Source organism: Petaurus breviceps, unplaced genomic scaffold (genome assembly GCF_028583685.1).
Source record: "Petaurus breviceps papuanus isolate PSGF00001 unplaced genomic scaffold, PetGlider_PUasm1.0 37, whole genome shotgun sequence".
Lineage (NCBI taxonomy): Eukaryota > Metazoa > Chordata > Mammalia > Diprotodontia > Petauridae > Petaurus > Petaurus breviceps.
The window spans coordinates 87360115-87376698 of NW_027186296.1; the positions used below are offsets into that span (position 1 = coordinate 87360115).

Sequence of the window (16584 nt, forward strand, 5' to 3'; positions counted from 1 at the left end):
TTAGCACAAAGGCAATTGCCAGGTCACATCTACACAAAGAATGCTTCACTGGATGATGGTTGCAGGAGAAGTGCAGAAACAGAGTTAGTGACCTAAGGGTACAGCTATTCCCAAGGTTCTGGGGTTCAGCTGCTTTTTGGTGTCAATTGGTTGACAGCTGGTGTTGATGGGATTGGGTGGAGGGGTTAGAAGACCCATTCACTATGAAAGCTACTCCCACTGATGATGACTGGGTTGGTCAAGCTGGAAGCAGAGCCCATGGTCTTCTTTAGTTCAGATTAACAGAGGAGGCTTTGCCTTTTCTTCTTTCCATATGATCATTCCATCGAAAAAGAGCCAGAACTAACAGAAATATGGCATTTTACGGTTTAAAAAGTCCTTTCATATATGTTAATGCACAAATATCATGAGCTATCAAATACATGAGCCTATAAAGATAACCCTGTGATGCAAACAGAACAGGGGGCATTACCACCATTTTACTGAGGAAGAAACCAAGGTTCAGGTAAGCTTTGTTTGCACAAAGCCACTTTGCCACTAAATGATAGACTGAAGGTCTCCTGATGGCAAGTGCAACGTTCTTCCTACTAGAACATACCTTTTCAATGTGCTTTTGCTTGGAGTCTAGTCTTCCTCTGAAATAATCACTACCCCTTGCTCCTAGATGAATTTGAAAAGAGGATCATAGATTTCGGGCTAGAAGAGGCCTTAGAGGTCACCTAGAACGAACCCCTCAGAAAAATGAGACCTGGTAGGGTTAAATGAAGTGCCTAAGGTCACACAGCTAGTAAGTAAAAGAGGTGGGACTAGAGAACTATAAATTTGGAGCTAGAAGGCACCATACCTGGCACACAGTAGGAAGTGAATAAATGTTTACTAACTAGCTTATGTCAGCAAGTCCTACTTCCTCCTTTTTACAGATGAAGAAACTGAGACATATAGAGGCTAAGTGACATGCCCAAGATCACACAGTTAAGTGTCTGAAGCAGAATTTGAACCCAAGTCTTTCTGATCTGGCACCTTTCTATTATACCATTAAACTATGTCTTATTTGAATTCAAGTCCCTGGAGTCTAAATTCAGCATCTTTCCATTGAATAAACTGCACATTAAATGATATTTATGTTGATGCCAAAGGTGGTTATATTGACCAGTGAATAGAATGCTGGGAGTAGAGCCAGGAAGACTTGAGTTAAAATGCAACCTCTAACACTAGTTGTATGACACTGGGCAAGTCACTTAACGCTGTTTGCCTCAGTTTCTTCATATGTAAAATGAGCTGAAGAAGGAAATAGCAAACCATTCCACTATCTTTGCCAAGAAAACCCCAATTGGGGTCACAAAGAGTTGGACACAACTGAAACAACTGAAGAACAGATATTTGCAATACACATACACACATGTTGATGCCTAGTTTAAATGCATTTCTTTATGGAAAGGGAGTCCTACTTCTAGCCATTGCTGAATTTGTCCTGAAGGTGGCCGCCTTACCCAGCAAGCACGGAGTTAGAATGACTCACTCTGTTGGGGGAGGGAGCTATTACTCTCCTAACCTTATCACCCTAAAAGCTTGTTTAACCTACTAATTTAAGCCGAACGCCAGGGGTAATATTACTAATTGCTGTAGATGCTGACTCATCTGTATGCTGAGCCTGGGAGTGGGAGATTGTTTAATAGACTTAATAGACCAAATAGAAGGAGGAAGAAATTTAGACACCATCTTATTCAACCCCCTCATGTTGCAGATAAAGAAACCAAGGCATCCTTCAAAAGGAAACAGAAAAAAAAATTTTTTAAGATTCCTCACTTGGCAAAGTTCCAGCCTAATTCCCTGCCATTTCATTTATACATCTTATTCAATACTGAACACAAATAAATGAGGGAGAAAAACATTGTTTTTCTTTGAGGGAGGAGGTGAAAAGGAGAGGGGGATAGGTGTCAGGCTAGAGTGAATAATGGTCCCTCTTCAGGAACAAGAGAGAAATGTTCCTCGGAGCCTGTGGCAGACTGAGCACACAGTCAAGTTAATGGTTTACTGTTGACCCATTCTTTTGCTTTTAAAACACATCATATGCCCTGGTGCTGTTCTCAGTTCTTAATGTGGCTGCAGCCAGGCTGTAACCTACCCAGAGTTGGGATTTGCGGTGAAACTGCTGGCACACAAGGCATGCCACTGTTTGGTAAGAGAATTAGAGCTGTGTCGTGAGAAGCATTATGTACTTGGAGTCCCGAAAATTGGGTCAAACCCTTGCCCTGACACTCAGTTGCTAAAAGGCCATGCAAGTCATTACAACTTTCTGAGCCTTAATTTCCTTACCTGTAAAATGGAGCCAATAATATTGCATTCTGCCCAGCTTATAATAACAGATTTAGGGCTGGAAAGGACTTTAGGTGTCACCTAGTTCAATTCTCTAATTTTATAGTCATAAAAAATGTATTTTATAATGCTGAAGGTGCTCTACAAATATAAACTATTTTTCTTAAAAGAATATTTTTTGGAGGGGGGAATACAAGGCAGATGGGATTAAGTGACTTACCCAAGATCACACAGCTACTTAGTGTCATGTATCTGAGGCTGGATTTGAACTCATGTCCTCCTGACTCCAGGGCTAGTGCTCTATTCACTGTACCACCTAGCTACCCCAAAAGAATATTAAAAAAAAGATTCATATTGATTGACAAAAGCTTGACAGAGTCAAAAATCCTGTGGGTTTTCTTGGGGGAACTGACAATTTTACTATATCTATGTCTTCTCCTTTCCATTTTCTGCCCTCCTTCACCTCAATGCCTTCCTCTCCTCTGAGAGGAGAGACAGTTTGTTTTATTAATACACTATTATGCTAGACAAGGAGCTGCAACCTGGAAAACCCCTTAGTCAACAAGATATTTACAAAGAACTGAAAAGCTTTTGGAGCTTTGTTTGATTCATCAATCCATATTTCCTCAGATAATGTCCTGAAATGCTCCCCATTCCCATGAACCAGTTTTAGGAATAAATGTCACATAATTATGAGCAAGCATGGCCCCAAGAAGAAATAAAAGATCCTTTCCCCTACTCCTCTATAGAGGTCAGAGTCCACAGAAATGGAATAAATAGTCAGCCAGGTAATAAAGGGCCTGCTATTTGCCAGGCACTGTGTATTGCTGGAGATAAAAAAAAGACAAAAGACAGTCCCTGCCCTCTAGGAGCTCCCAATATAATAGGAAAGACGACATGCAAATAATTGTGTGCCAAAAACTATATACTTGATAAATTCAAAATAATCAACAGAGGAAAGGCACTAGAACAAAGGGGATCAGGAAAGACTGACTATTGAAGGTGGGAATTCAGCTGGAGGGATGGAAAGCAATTCAGACAAGGAAGACAGCCATTGAAAATGCCCAGGGGATGGAGCATTCCCTTCAAGGAATGTAAGGAGGCCAGCGGGGCTGGATTATGACAGAGTACAAGGGGAAGGGAGATGCAAGGTCTAAAAAGACTGGAAAGGGAAGAATGATTATATATATATATATATATATCAGCAGGTTTTTTATGTATTCATTTGTTTTAATAATTTTTCTCTCTTTTTTCTTTCTTTTAAGAAAAGAAATTCTCTACTATAAAGAAGGGATGACTTTCTGGGAGGAGGAGGAGGAGGAGGAGGATACAATCTAGATGACCTAATTGGATGTTTTTCATGTCGTTGGCCCTCTTCTAGGACAAAAGATGATCAGCAGAGGACCTAAAGACAAAAGATACCAATAAAAATCTATTTACCAATAGAATTCATAGTCTCCACTCCAGATGAGTTAAAAATCTATGAAAGAAATTGAATACCCATTCATGAAAAGGACTTAATATGAGTCAACAGTGTAATAAAATAGGTCTCAGAACTACCAGATGCTAATAGTGCTTTTCACTGTACTCCAAACTATCAGGCCACATCTAGAGGACTATACTCAGTACTGGGCACACTGTATTTTAGAATGATCACTGACAAGCTACACCACACACAGGAGAGAGAACGGGATAATAAAAATCATGTCACGTGAGGATAGGTTTCGGGAACTGTGGAGGTTTTGGCCTAGAGAAAAGAAGTCTTTAGGAGGCTGTCTTCATGTATTTGAAATGTCTTCATGTGGAAGAAGAAATTAAATTTGTTCTGTTTGGCCCCAGAAGGCAGAATCAGAAGCAATGGAAAGAAATTGGAGAGGCAGGTTTTTTACTCAAAGGGAAAATTACCTAACAACTCTCCAAAAGTAGTATGGGATGCCAATGGTGCTAAGGGATTGCACCTCCCCACACTTAAACTCTTGAGACTTTCAAATATAAGGTCGATGACCACGTGTGGGAGACATTATAGAGAACTTACTGGATCAGATGATGCCTCTGATTTCCCTTTCAATGAAAAAATTCAATGATTCTATGAATTCCTAAGCAGTAACTTTTAAAGTGGCACTTACAACTACATCTATATACTAAAAGTAGATTGGGTCTCTCATTGTCAAGGAGCCTTCATCACTTCTAACTAGATACCATGGAAGTCCCTCTTGTTTTTATCCTAATAGCAAGAGATGGTAAGCCTTTAGTTTTATTTCTAGGATACCAGAAAGTCTATCCTACTCTAAAAAAAAACAAAAGCAAAAACCTCTCCATCACTTTTTTTTTAACCAAAGCTCAGAATTTCTTTCACTAATGACAAAGTTATTATCAAATGAGCCTGAGAATAGGAAAGGTATTGTTACTGTTCCATCATTTTTCAGTCATGTCAAACTCTTTGTGACCCAATTTGGGGTTTTCTAGACAAAGATATTGGAGTGCCTTGACATTTTACAGATGAGAAATTGAGGCAGAGTTAAGTTTAGTATCTAAGGTCAGATTTGAACTCATGAAAATGAGTCTTCTTAACTTCAGGTCCAACACTCTATCCACTATGCCACCTACCTGCCAGGAAAGGTAAGGTATGCTAATTTACACTCTGCTGCAAATGACTAATAGATTATTTTCTAGAAGCAGGTATTGATGGCAAAGAACAAGAAGACATTGAGTATCTAACAAGGAAAGGAGAAAAAGATCGAGAAAAGGGTAGGCTGTAGGACTCAGGGAGATATTTCATCTCTTTGCAACTGACATGCTCTGTCTGTTATCTACTTTGGAATTTTTGCATTATTTCAAATCTCTACATCTGTATTCCATACAGGGGGCTGGGCAACAACCAGAAAGGACAAGATGAAAGAAGCCAGAGTGGAGAGTCTGGTAAGACAGGAGTAGAACTGATAGAAATAATGGATCTCAAATCCCTAAATGGTGAGGTGAGAAATAGAATTCACAGTTCATACCCACAAATAATTCAAGCTCTATGGAAGATACCAAACACATATAAGCCTGTAAAAAGCACAATAATAACTATAAACAGAGGCACACTAAATGGAGCTGGATTTACATATATACATCAAGATCAAGAACAAATTGAAAAGTTAAAAGATCCACTAATTAGTAAAGATGCATGTAAAGGCTTTAATACCAAGCTGAAAAGGTGACTACAGGACCCAGGAAACCATCCCAGGGAGCAGGAGAAGGCAGTTCATGAGTGTCCATACAGAAAGATGGGACCTTAACATTCAAGTCCAACCAACATTTAAGCAAGGATAGCCTCAACAATATGCATAAAAAGACAGTGATGGAGTTTTTGCTTGAAGACTTCTAATGTGTTCTATTCCCAAAACAATCCATTCCCCTTTTGGTCAACTCTAGTTGGTAGGAAGTCTTTCCTTGCTCTAAGCATTAATTCCTCTTTGTACTTTCCATTCATTGCTTCTAGTTTTGTCCTCTGGGCCCAAGCAGAAAAGTCTAATAATTATCCTTCTTTCACCACAATAACCCTTTTAATACCTGAAGACAGATACCACGTCCCATTCTAAGTGGTCTCTTTTTCAGGCTAAAATTCTGAAGTCCTTCAACTAATCTTCATATGGCACCTTTTACCACCATAATTTCCTTCTTCTGACTGCTTTCTAGTTTATCAACCTCACTAAAATGTCACACACAACTCAAACTCAAATAAAAATGCTACTAAACCACATATAATGATCCCTGAGGGGGACGCATTGACTTAGTAAGTCACGTGTAATATTTTCTACTTTCTATCATATTTTACTTTGTTAAATGTTTCCCAATTACATTTTAATCTGGTCTGGGCAATCCTCTGGAGTGTTGCAGCCCCGAGTATTTGACACCTTATACAGAACTGAACTGAATACAAAAGATGGGGTCTAACCAGGCCAGAGTAGCAAAGGATTATCACCTCCCCAAGTCTCCAATAGCATCCTTCTTTTAATGAAGCCTAAAATTGAATTAGCTTTGTTGGCTTTTATTTTACATGATTATCTCTTATTGAGCTCATAATATACTAAAACCTCTGGCCTTTTTTTCAAATAAAATACTATCTTGGCAAGTCTCTTCTATATTATATTTGTGAAATTGTTATTTGAACCTAAATGTAAGACTTCACATTTATCCATGTTAAATTAATCTTATTAGATTAGTTCTATAGTTAACCTGTTAAAAATATTTTTTGTATCTTGACTCTGCCATCTAACTTGTTAACTTATCATTCCTTCCAATTTTGTGTTATCTGCAAGTTTGAAATATGTGCCATCTTTATTTTTAATCTGACATTGATACAAATTGTCCAATGATAGATACCAAGATACCTCCCACCACAACCATGTTGAATAATAATAAGTCTTTAGGTCTAGCCATTTAACCAATTACAAATCCACTTAACTATGCCATTATGTAGACCACATCTCTCCATCTTTTCCACAAGAATCATATGAGAGACTATCAAATGTTTCCCTGAAATCTAGCTATATTCTAGTCTTATATATCAGTTTAATAACTTTCCAAAAGGGAAATGAGTTTTCTTAGAGAAAGAAGTTTACTTATTCTTGATGAAGTGGTGTTGTGTTTTTTTTGTGTGAGCATTACCTCCTTTTCTAGATGCTTGCTAGTCATCCCATTAATTACACATTCTAGAAGTTAGCCAGGAATTAAAATCATTCTCAATAGCCTATAGTTTCTAAATTCCATTTTATTTTCTTTTTAAAGAACCATTTGCTCTTCTCCAGGCCTGAGACACCTCTCCTTGTTCCATGATCTTTCAAGATCACTGACAATAGCTCAATAATCACATCATCAAATTCTTTCAGTAATTTAATTTAAGTTTATGTAGGCCTGGTGACATGCACTCATTATGATGTTCTCTTACTAGCCTATATATCTTAGTCATCAGTCAACGCAGATCTCTTAAGCACTTTCTAGATGCCAGCCATTTTTGTTCCATCCTTTTTAGTCTAAGGATAACTCCCCTTGATGGGGAAAACAAAAGTAAATTAAGACCTGAGGTGTTCTGCCTTTTTTCCATCATTATTATCATATCTATTGTGAATAGAATTTTTATCACTCCTTCAATTATCTTTCTCTCTACCCATATCCAGCAGCTAGTTGGTGTAGTGGAGAAAGTGCTGGGCCTGGAGTCAAGAAGACCTAAGTTCAAATCCAGCCTCAGATATTTTCTAGCTGTGTGACCCTGGGGAAGACCCTGTTTGCCTCAGTGTATTCATCTATAAAATGAACTGGATAAGGAAATGGCAAACCACTCCAGTATCTTTGTGAAGAAAACCTCAAATGGGTTCACAAAGTATTGTATATGACTAAAATTACTAAATGACAACAACTACCTATATCCTCCTCCCCCCCAAAAAAAAATACAGTATCATAAGTTTAGAGGTCAAAGAGGTCATCTAATCCAATTTATTTTATAAATATGGATATTGAGGCCCAGAAAAGATAAATTGCTTACTCAAGGTCACACAACAAGAAATATCAGAAGTGGTCTTCTAAGCTAGGCCCTCTGATTCTAAAGTCAGCGTTCTTTTCACTAGATCAGTGGTGTCAAACTCAAATAGAAATGAATCCACTAATACATCATATATATAAGGATTTCTGGGACACCATATGGACATAGAAAAAAATTGTTCATTTAGACAATTCACCCTTTCCTCCCATTTCAGAATTGGTTCTCTATGACTTAATTTCTTTCATTCATTCATTCATTCATTCATTCAACAGCTTCCCAGTTCTCTTGGGCTAACTTCCTCTGTAGAAATTGGAGAAATCCATGAGAATAAATTCTATTCTGGATTTGATTCTCACTAATGGAAGACTCTAGTTGTTAGAATGGCAACCCATAGAGAAAGTGACCATTTCCTCATAGATTTCGTGATAGAAAAGAGGAGAAAATCTAAGTATAATCTGACATGTATCCTACCTTTGGGAAAAACAAATTTCAAAAGGTTTAAAGGAAAGTTTGTAGGATCCCATGACATAGTATGTTACAAGGGAAGTTAGCTCAAGAGGGATGGGAGGTGTTTAAGAATGAAATTCTGAAGAAACAATAGAAAATAACTCCAATGAGTAGAAAAACTGACACTTGTCTGAGGATACCAATGTGACTACACAGGAAAATCAGAAAATAACTTGAATGCTTAGAAGAAATAAGTAGAAAGTTAAAAGAAAATCATATAAACAAAGAGTGTGTAAGAGCATGGCATAGTCTCATAAAAATTGTGTAAGAAGTAATATAGAATAAGAATGTGGGGGTGGAGTCAAGATGGTGAAGTAGAAACAGGACTTCCAATGACAGCCAGTTTCCACCTCCTCCAATTCATGTAAAAGGTGACTAAACAACTTTGGAGCTACAGAACTGACAAAATGACACAGAGAAGCTAACCTCCCACTGAGGACAGTCTGGCAGGCTGCCAGGAAGTGCCAGCTGAGCACTCTGGAAGCTGACCTCAGCCCCTCTTGAGCCAGAAGTCTTAGCCTCAGAGTGGCCACAGTAACCCGCAGGCTGGAGGAACTTCAGATCACCAGCAGCTATGGCAGTTTCCAGAATTATCAACACGTAGATGGTAAGGACAAAGTGAGAGGTCAGTGAAGTGTGGACTTTGGGATCTGGTAGTTCAGGAGAGCAGTCTGGCCTTTACCCCCTGAAAGGAGAAGATGCTGAGGTGCCATGGCCATGTAGCCACCACCACGTGGCAGCTTCAGCTCCTGGACTTCAGGGGGACCAGGGGACCAGTGTGAGGGGTAATCACTCTTGCTTTAACCTGCTTGGATCTGGATTGCCGTCTAGGGCAGAGGTCCTGGGGTGAGTGGATAGCTTTCCAGAGCATTTTGAGGCTTCAGAGAGGGCACCCAACTAACAGCTCCAGAAGCTGAGAAAACCCCAGTGACTGGGATGAAGCTCTCCTGTCTGGTAGCAGAGTCTTACTGTGGCAAAAAGCTAAAAAGTGAAGTAATTGCATGGCAACATGAGCAAACAAGGGAAGCAAAGCAAGCATAGCAACCCAACTTTACACTCTTATTTGGGGGGCAAAAAGGATCAAAACATGGAACAGGAGGAAGACAACAAAGTCAGAATCCTGCACCAAAAGCTTCCAAGAAAAATATGAGCTGGATACAGGCCATAGAGGACCTTAAGAAGGATTTTGAAAACCAAATAAGTGAAGTGGAGGAATAATTGGGAAGAGAAATGAGAATGATGCAAGAAAATCATGAAAAGAGAGTCAACAACCTGACAGAAAAAAATAACACTTTAAAAAATAGACTTACTCAGAGGGCAAAAGAGGCGCAAAAAGGCAATGGGGAGAAGAATGCCTTAAAAAGCTGAATTTGCCAGATGGAAAAAGAATCTCAAAAGCTCACTGAAGAGAATCATTCCTTCAGAATTAGACTGAAGCAAATTGAAGTTAGTGACTTTATGAGAAATCAAGATGCTAATAATAAACAGATCCAAATAAATGAAAAAATAGAAGGCAATGTGAAATATCTCATTGGGAAAACCACTGGCCTGGAAAATAGATCCAGGAGAGAGAATTTAAAATCATTGGACTATCTGAAAGCCATAATCAAAAAAAGAACCTAGAAATCATCCTTCAAGAAATTTTCAAGGAAAAATGTCCTGATGTTATAGAACCAGAGGACAAAATAGTGGTTGAAAGAATCCACCAGTCACCTCTCGAAATAGATCCCAAAAAGAAAACTCCTAGAAATATTATAGCCAGGTCCTGGAGTTCCCAGATCAAGGAGAAAAATATTATAAGCAGCCAAGAGCAAACAATTTGAATATTTGGAAGCAATCAGGATAACACAGGATCTGGCAGCTTCTACATTGAGAGATCAAAGCGCTTGGAATATGATAAAAAATTCTGGAGGTTAAATAAGCTGGGATTAAAACCAAGAATCACCTACCCAGCAAAACTTAGTATCATGTTTCAGGGGGAAATATGGTCATTCAATGAAATAGAGGACTTTCAAGAATTCTTGATGAAAAAACCAGAGTTGAATAGAAAAGTTGACATTCAGATACAAGAATCAAGAGAAGCATGAGAAGGTAAACAGGGAAAAAAAATCATAAGGAATTTATCAAAGTTGAACTACTATTTACATTCCTACATGGAAAAATGATAATTGTAACTTATGAGACTTTTCTCAGTATGAGAATAGTTGAAGGGAATATAAATGTGTGTATACATACATACATATATATATATATATATAGGAGGGTATATGGGCATATGAATACATATGTGAGTGTGTGTATACATGTGTACAGGTATACATAGACAGAGGGTACAGGACCAAGTGAATAGGAAGGGATGATACTTAAAAGGTGAAATTGAGAGGTGAGAGAGGAATATAATGAGAGGAGATGGGGAGAGACAGAATGGAGTAAATTATCTTTAGAGAAGAGGCAAGGGAAAACTGTTACAATGGAGGGGAAGAACAGGGAGGCAAAAGGGAATGGGTCAACCTTACTCTCATTGAATTTGGCTCAGGGAGGGAATGACATACTCACTAAATAGGGTATCTCACCCTACAGGAGAGTAGGGGGGAAGGAGATGAGAGGGGGGATGATGGAGGGGAGGGGAGGTTGGGGGGAAGGGAAGTTAGAAGAACGTACTTTTGAAAAGGAACAGGGTCAAAACAGAGAATAGAACAAGTGGGGGGCAGGATAGGATGGAGGCGAATATAGTCAATCTTTCATAATATGTCCATTATGGAAAGGTTTTACATAGCTACACATGTACAACCTATATGGAATGGGTTATCTTCCCAGTAAGGGTGGGTTACAGGGAAAGAAGGGAAAGAATTTGGAATTCAAAGTTTTAAAATCAAATGTTTAAAATATATATGTGTGTGTGTATAATTTTTTTATATACAACTTGGAAATAAGATATACAGGCACTGGGGTATAGAGATCCATCTTGTGCTACTGGAAAGTCAAAAGGGGGATGGGAAAGGATATAGGAGAGAGAAGATTGGGGGAGGGGGTATACAGTGGGATTGTTGTTTTGGGTTGGTGGGTAGGGGAAAGATGAGGAGAAAATTTGTAACTCAAAATCTTGTGGAAATTGATGTAAACTAAAAATAAACAAAATTTAATTTTAAAAAAGAAAGAGAAAGATACACACAAAGTTAAAATAAAGGGCTAGAGTAGAATATAGTAGGCTTCAACTGAAATAGAAAAGACAGGGGTAGCAATAATATTCTCAAACAAAGCAAAAGCAAAAATAGGCCAAATTAAAAGAAATAATCAGGAAAACTACAATTTGCTAAAAAGGTATCATGGACAATGAAGTAAATCAGTGAAATTTACACCAAGTTTCTCTAATAGTGTCTTCATTTCTCAAATATATAGAGAACTGAGTCAAATTAATAAAAGTAAAAGCCATTACCCAGCTGATAAATGGTCAAAGGATATTAACAAGCAATTTTCAGAAGAAGAAATCAAAGCTATCTATAGTCATATATGAAAAAAAATGCTCCAAATGACTATTGGTTAGAGAAAGACAAAATAAAACTACTCTCAGGTACCTTCTCTTACCTGTTTGAATGACAACTTTTGGAGGGGTTGAAGGAAAATAGTACACCAATAAATTGTTGGTTGAGTTGTGAACAAGTCCAACCATTCTGGAGAACAATTTGGAACCATTCCCAAAGGGGTATCAAAGTGTGCATCCCCTTTGACCCAGCAATACCACAACTAGGTTTGCACCCTAAAGAAATCAAAGAAAAATTAAAGAGACCTAAATGTACCAAAATATTTATAACAGCTTTTTTCATGATGGCAAAGAAATGGAAATTAAGAGGATGCTCATCAGTTGGGGAATGGCTAAACAAGCTATAGCATATGGTTGTGATAAATACTCTTGTTCTATAAGAAATGAAGGGATGGGTGTTTACACACAAAAATACATGGTAAGATCTATATGAACTGATGCAAAGTGAGATGAGAAGAACTGAGAGATTATTGTTCACAGTAACAGCAATGTTGTAATGATGATCAACTGTGAAAGACTTGGCTACTCTGATCAATACAATAATCCAAGACAATTTCCAAAGGACTCATGATAAGAAAATTCTATCTGCCTCCAGAGAGAGAACTGATGAACTCTGAGTGCAAATTGAAGTATAATTTTCTTATTTTCTTTTGTTTTCACATTTTTGCAATATGGTTAATCTGGAAACTTGTTTTGCATGATTTAACATGTATAATTGCTATCATTATCTTGCCTTCTCAGTGGGTAAGGGTAGAGAGGAAAAGAGAAAATTTAAAGTTCAAAATTTAAAAAGAAAAGAATGTTTAGAACAAACAAGATTTTTTTAATTTACAAAAATAACAGATTGTGCCAGACTAATCTCCTTTTGGTTTTGATAGGATGGCTAAAGTAGTAGATTTGAGGGATGCCATAGATATAGTTTACCTAAGTTTCAATAAAGCTTTTGATAAATTATCTCTTCCTATGTTTCTGAAGATGGAAAGATGTAAACTAGATAAATTAGATGGTTGAATGGCTTTCCTCAATGAGTGGTTCAATGTTAATGAGCAAGAAGTCTTCTGTAGAGCACCATAGGGATCCATAATTTTAACTATGAGTTGTTTAACATTTTCATCAGTGATTTACAGAAAGAATTTTACAGAAAATTTACAGAAAGAATATGGTTGGCATGTTCATCAGATTTGCAAATGGCACAAAGCTGTAATGGATAGCTAACACACTAGATGACAGAGTGAGGGTCCAAACATAGCTTGATAACTTAGAACATTGATTGGGTGGAATATAATAAGATGAAATTCAATAGAGAGAAATATAAACTATTTCATTTCGGTATAAAAAAAAAATCAATATCACCAGTACTAACTTGGGGAGGCAGAATTAGACAGCAGTTGTTCTAAAAAAGATCAGGGTGTTTTATGAAATGCCAGTTCAATATGAATCAGTAGTGTGATGAGGCAACCAAAAGAGCTAATGTGATCTTGAAATGCAGTACGAAAATCAAGACTTTTCAAAATGATCCAATTGTACTTGCCCTTGTCAGGTTTCACCTACAGCTAGGTGGCACCATGGACAGAGCATTGAGTCAGGAAATCAGGAAGAATCATCTTTGTGAGTTCAAATCTAACTTCAGATACTTTCCTCATCTGTAAAAATAAGCTGGAGAAGAAATTGGTCAACGATTCCAGTATTTTTGTCAAGAAAACACCATACAGGCTCTCAAAGAGTCATACGTGACTGAATGACAACAAAACTGTGATCAGTTCTGGGTGCTAGTTTAAGAAAGACATTGCTAAGCTGGAAAGAGTCAAAAGCAGGTCAACTGGCATAGTAAAAGGCCTGGTTCAGGGAACTAAAGATGTTTAGCCTGAAGAAGAACTTTGGGAAGAACACGCTAACTTCCTTCAAGTTCTGCAGGATTGTCATGTGGAGAAGAGCCTAGAATTGTTCTGTGTAGCCTCAGAACATAAAATCAGGAGCAGTGGGTAGAAATTTAGAAAGAGTCCAATTTAGACTTGGATGTCAGGGGGGAAATGTCCTAATAATTAGGCCTCTCCTAAAGTGGGATGAGCTGCTTCAAGAAGTTACAGGCTCTTCCTTAAAGTTCTTAAGCAGTTGTTGGGTACGTTATGGTGGGGATTCCTTTCATATGTGTATTAGACTAAATCAATCTATCAATCAACAAAGATTTATTGAGCATCTAATTTGTACCAGGTACTGTTCTAGGTGCTGAGAATAAAAGTCCAAAGAATGAAATGACCCCTACGCACAACAAGCTTCCATTCTACGGGATGTAGAGATGGCTTCCATGGAGCTTTCCAACTCTCCAACTCTGAGATTCTCTGTCCCAATTCTAAGATCTCTTTCCATTACATAAACACTTCCACTCAGGGCTGCAAACCCAGCAAACATTTAGTCAATGTTTGTCACATGACTGAAGAGACATTCTGGGGCACAGCACACACACAACCAGGGCTTCTGACCTCCTTGTCTTACATTTCTTTTTTGCAACTGGACAAAAACACCCAGAAGCTGGGAACTGAATAGAATCTAAATGAAGCAGCCTTGTTAGGAAGGGTTTTTTTTTTTTTTGGTTTTTACAAACCCATGGTCAAAAGTTCATCACGAAAATGTTTGTTAATAATGAGATAAAAGCTTTGAGGCAATCTAGCAGTGTCAGTGGCTCCCTTGAAAGCTCTATTCTCAGTTTGTTTTTATTGAATTAGGGGTAGGTACAGTAATTGGAAACAGACTAGCTTCATCAGGCAGTATTTCAGGAAATGGAAGATACTAATACAATTCTGGCTGGAGAGAGAACGATTCCATTGTCATGCGCAGTGGGGAACCCCCATGCTTTGCTTCTGTGAAAATGATTCCCAAATGTATATCCCCATCCCCAGTCATCCTCCTAATCTCCAGATCCACACCTCCAATTCCTCTTAGAGATCACAACCTGGACAACCCACTGGCCCTTTGACTCAACATATCAAAGTGGACTGTGTTATCTGTTCCTGCCTCCAAAAGAGCCTCACTCTTGATTTCCCAGTCCATGGCACCACCATCCTCTCAGTTACTCAGACTTAAAAACTGTCATCTTTCATCTATTCATTCAAAAACTTAAATATTAAGTACCTACTATGTTCTAGACACTATTTAGACACTGGGAATTTTGCATCACAGCATCTATGATTTCATCAGTGTAAGTATGGAATGCCCGGGTATGGAAGCTTCCTCCACCAATGTAGATCAGCAACAATTCTGTAGCTTGTAGTCTTCAGGATCTCTCTGGAGCATTGAAAAGTTAAGTAACTTGACCTAGGTCACATAGCCTGGGTCATCCTGACTCTGAAGCCCACTCTCTAACTATCATTCTATGCTGCCTCTATGCACTTAGAACACAGAGAAAAAAAGGCTCTTCACTGTTACCCCTCGCTCTTCCACTCTCATATGAGCCAGGCAAATACCAAATCTTGCCATATAATTATAGGTATTAGAACTAGAAAGGACCTTAGAGATAACTGAGCCCAAACTTCTCATTTTATAAGAAAACTGAGGCCCATCAAGGTGAAGTGACTTGTATAAGGCCACACAGCTCATAATCCAGAGTCTGAGTCTGAAGTCAGATCATCTGACTCCAAATCCAGTTTCTCTTTCCAAAAAACAACATTTGTCTCTTGAATTGCCTTCTTTGTTGGATCGGTTTCCTCTTTCTATTCCCACTGTTACTATCCTAAGTCATACCCTCTCTGATCCTTAACTGAGTTATCTCAGGGGATTCCTAGCTGATCTTTTCATCACTCTTCTCTTCCCCCTCCAACACAAAGTGTCAGATAAACCTTTAAAGGTACTGTTTGGATCACATCATTCCCCTGCTCAAAAAACTTGCAGTGGTTCCTCATTTCTCTGAAATAAAGTTGAAACTCCCCTCAGTTAATCTGACTTCACCCTATGACTATTACCATCAGGGGGGCAGAATCGCTGAGCTGTGGTAACAGACAACAGCTATTTTCAATAACACTGATGAGAATATATTTCCTACTTTGAGGCTGCCCTTTTGGAAGCAGATGAAAGCAAAGAGGTTGAGAGGCACTTGACAAGAAGAAAAGCAACAGAACTAAGATCTCTATGTAACAAAACAATGAAGTAGATCTAATGTTCTTGAGGGCTTTTTTATGTAGGATCATAAGGTCATGGATTTAGAACTGGAAAGGACCTTAGAAATTATTATTTTTTTGCTTTTTGGAGGGGGAAGGGCAGGGCAATTGGGGTTAAGTGACTTGCCCAAGGTTACACAGCTAGTAAGTGTTAAGTGTCTGAGGCCAGATTTGGACTCAGGTCCTCCTGACTCCAGGGCCAGTGCTCTATTCACTGCTCCACCTAGCCGCCCCAGAAATTACGATGAAAAAACTGAAGTTCAAAGGTCATGATTTGTCCAAAGTCATTTCACATGATAACATTGATGATACCTGTATCCCCAACTTCTCCAGACCCCTCTCCTATTCTTTTGGTCATGCTCACCTGTGATAGACATTGTATAACCCTCTTATCAAGTTTACAGAGATTATATTTCCTAGTACCTTTGGTTCCCAAACTTCTCACATGCTTCCCCTTCATGTACTCTATGTTCCAGTCAGGCTAGCCATTTCCAGCTTTTGTCCTGCCCTTTTATATTTCAGATAAGTCCAGACAAAAAGCATCA

General features: G+C 38.4%; 1 long non-coding RNA gene across 1 annotated transcript in view; it reads left to right on the forward strand.

The window, feature by feature from the left end:
- LOC138168648 (uncharacterized) overlaps positions 1-3704 on the forward strand; it is a 33122-nt gene extending 29418 nt beyond the window's left edge. Inside the window, exon 3 of the long non-coding RNA XR_011170171.1 lies at positions 3582-3704. This is a non-coding gene — a long non-coding RNA (uncharacterized lncRNA). The remainder of the gene's footprint in view (positions 1-3581) is intronic.
- Positions 3705-16584: the final 12880 nt, after the last annotated feature.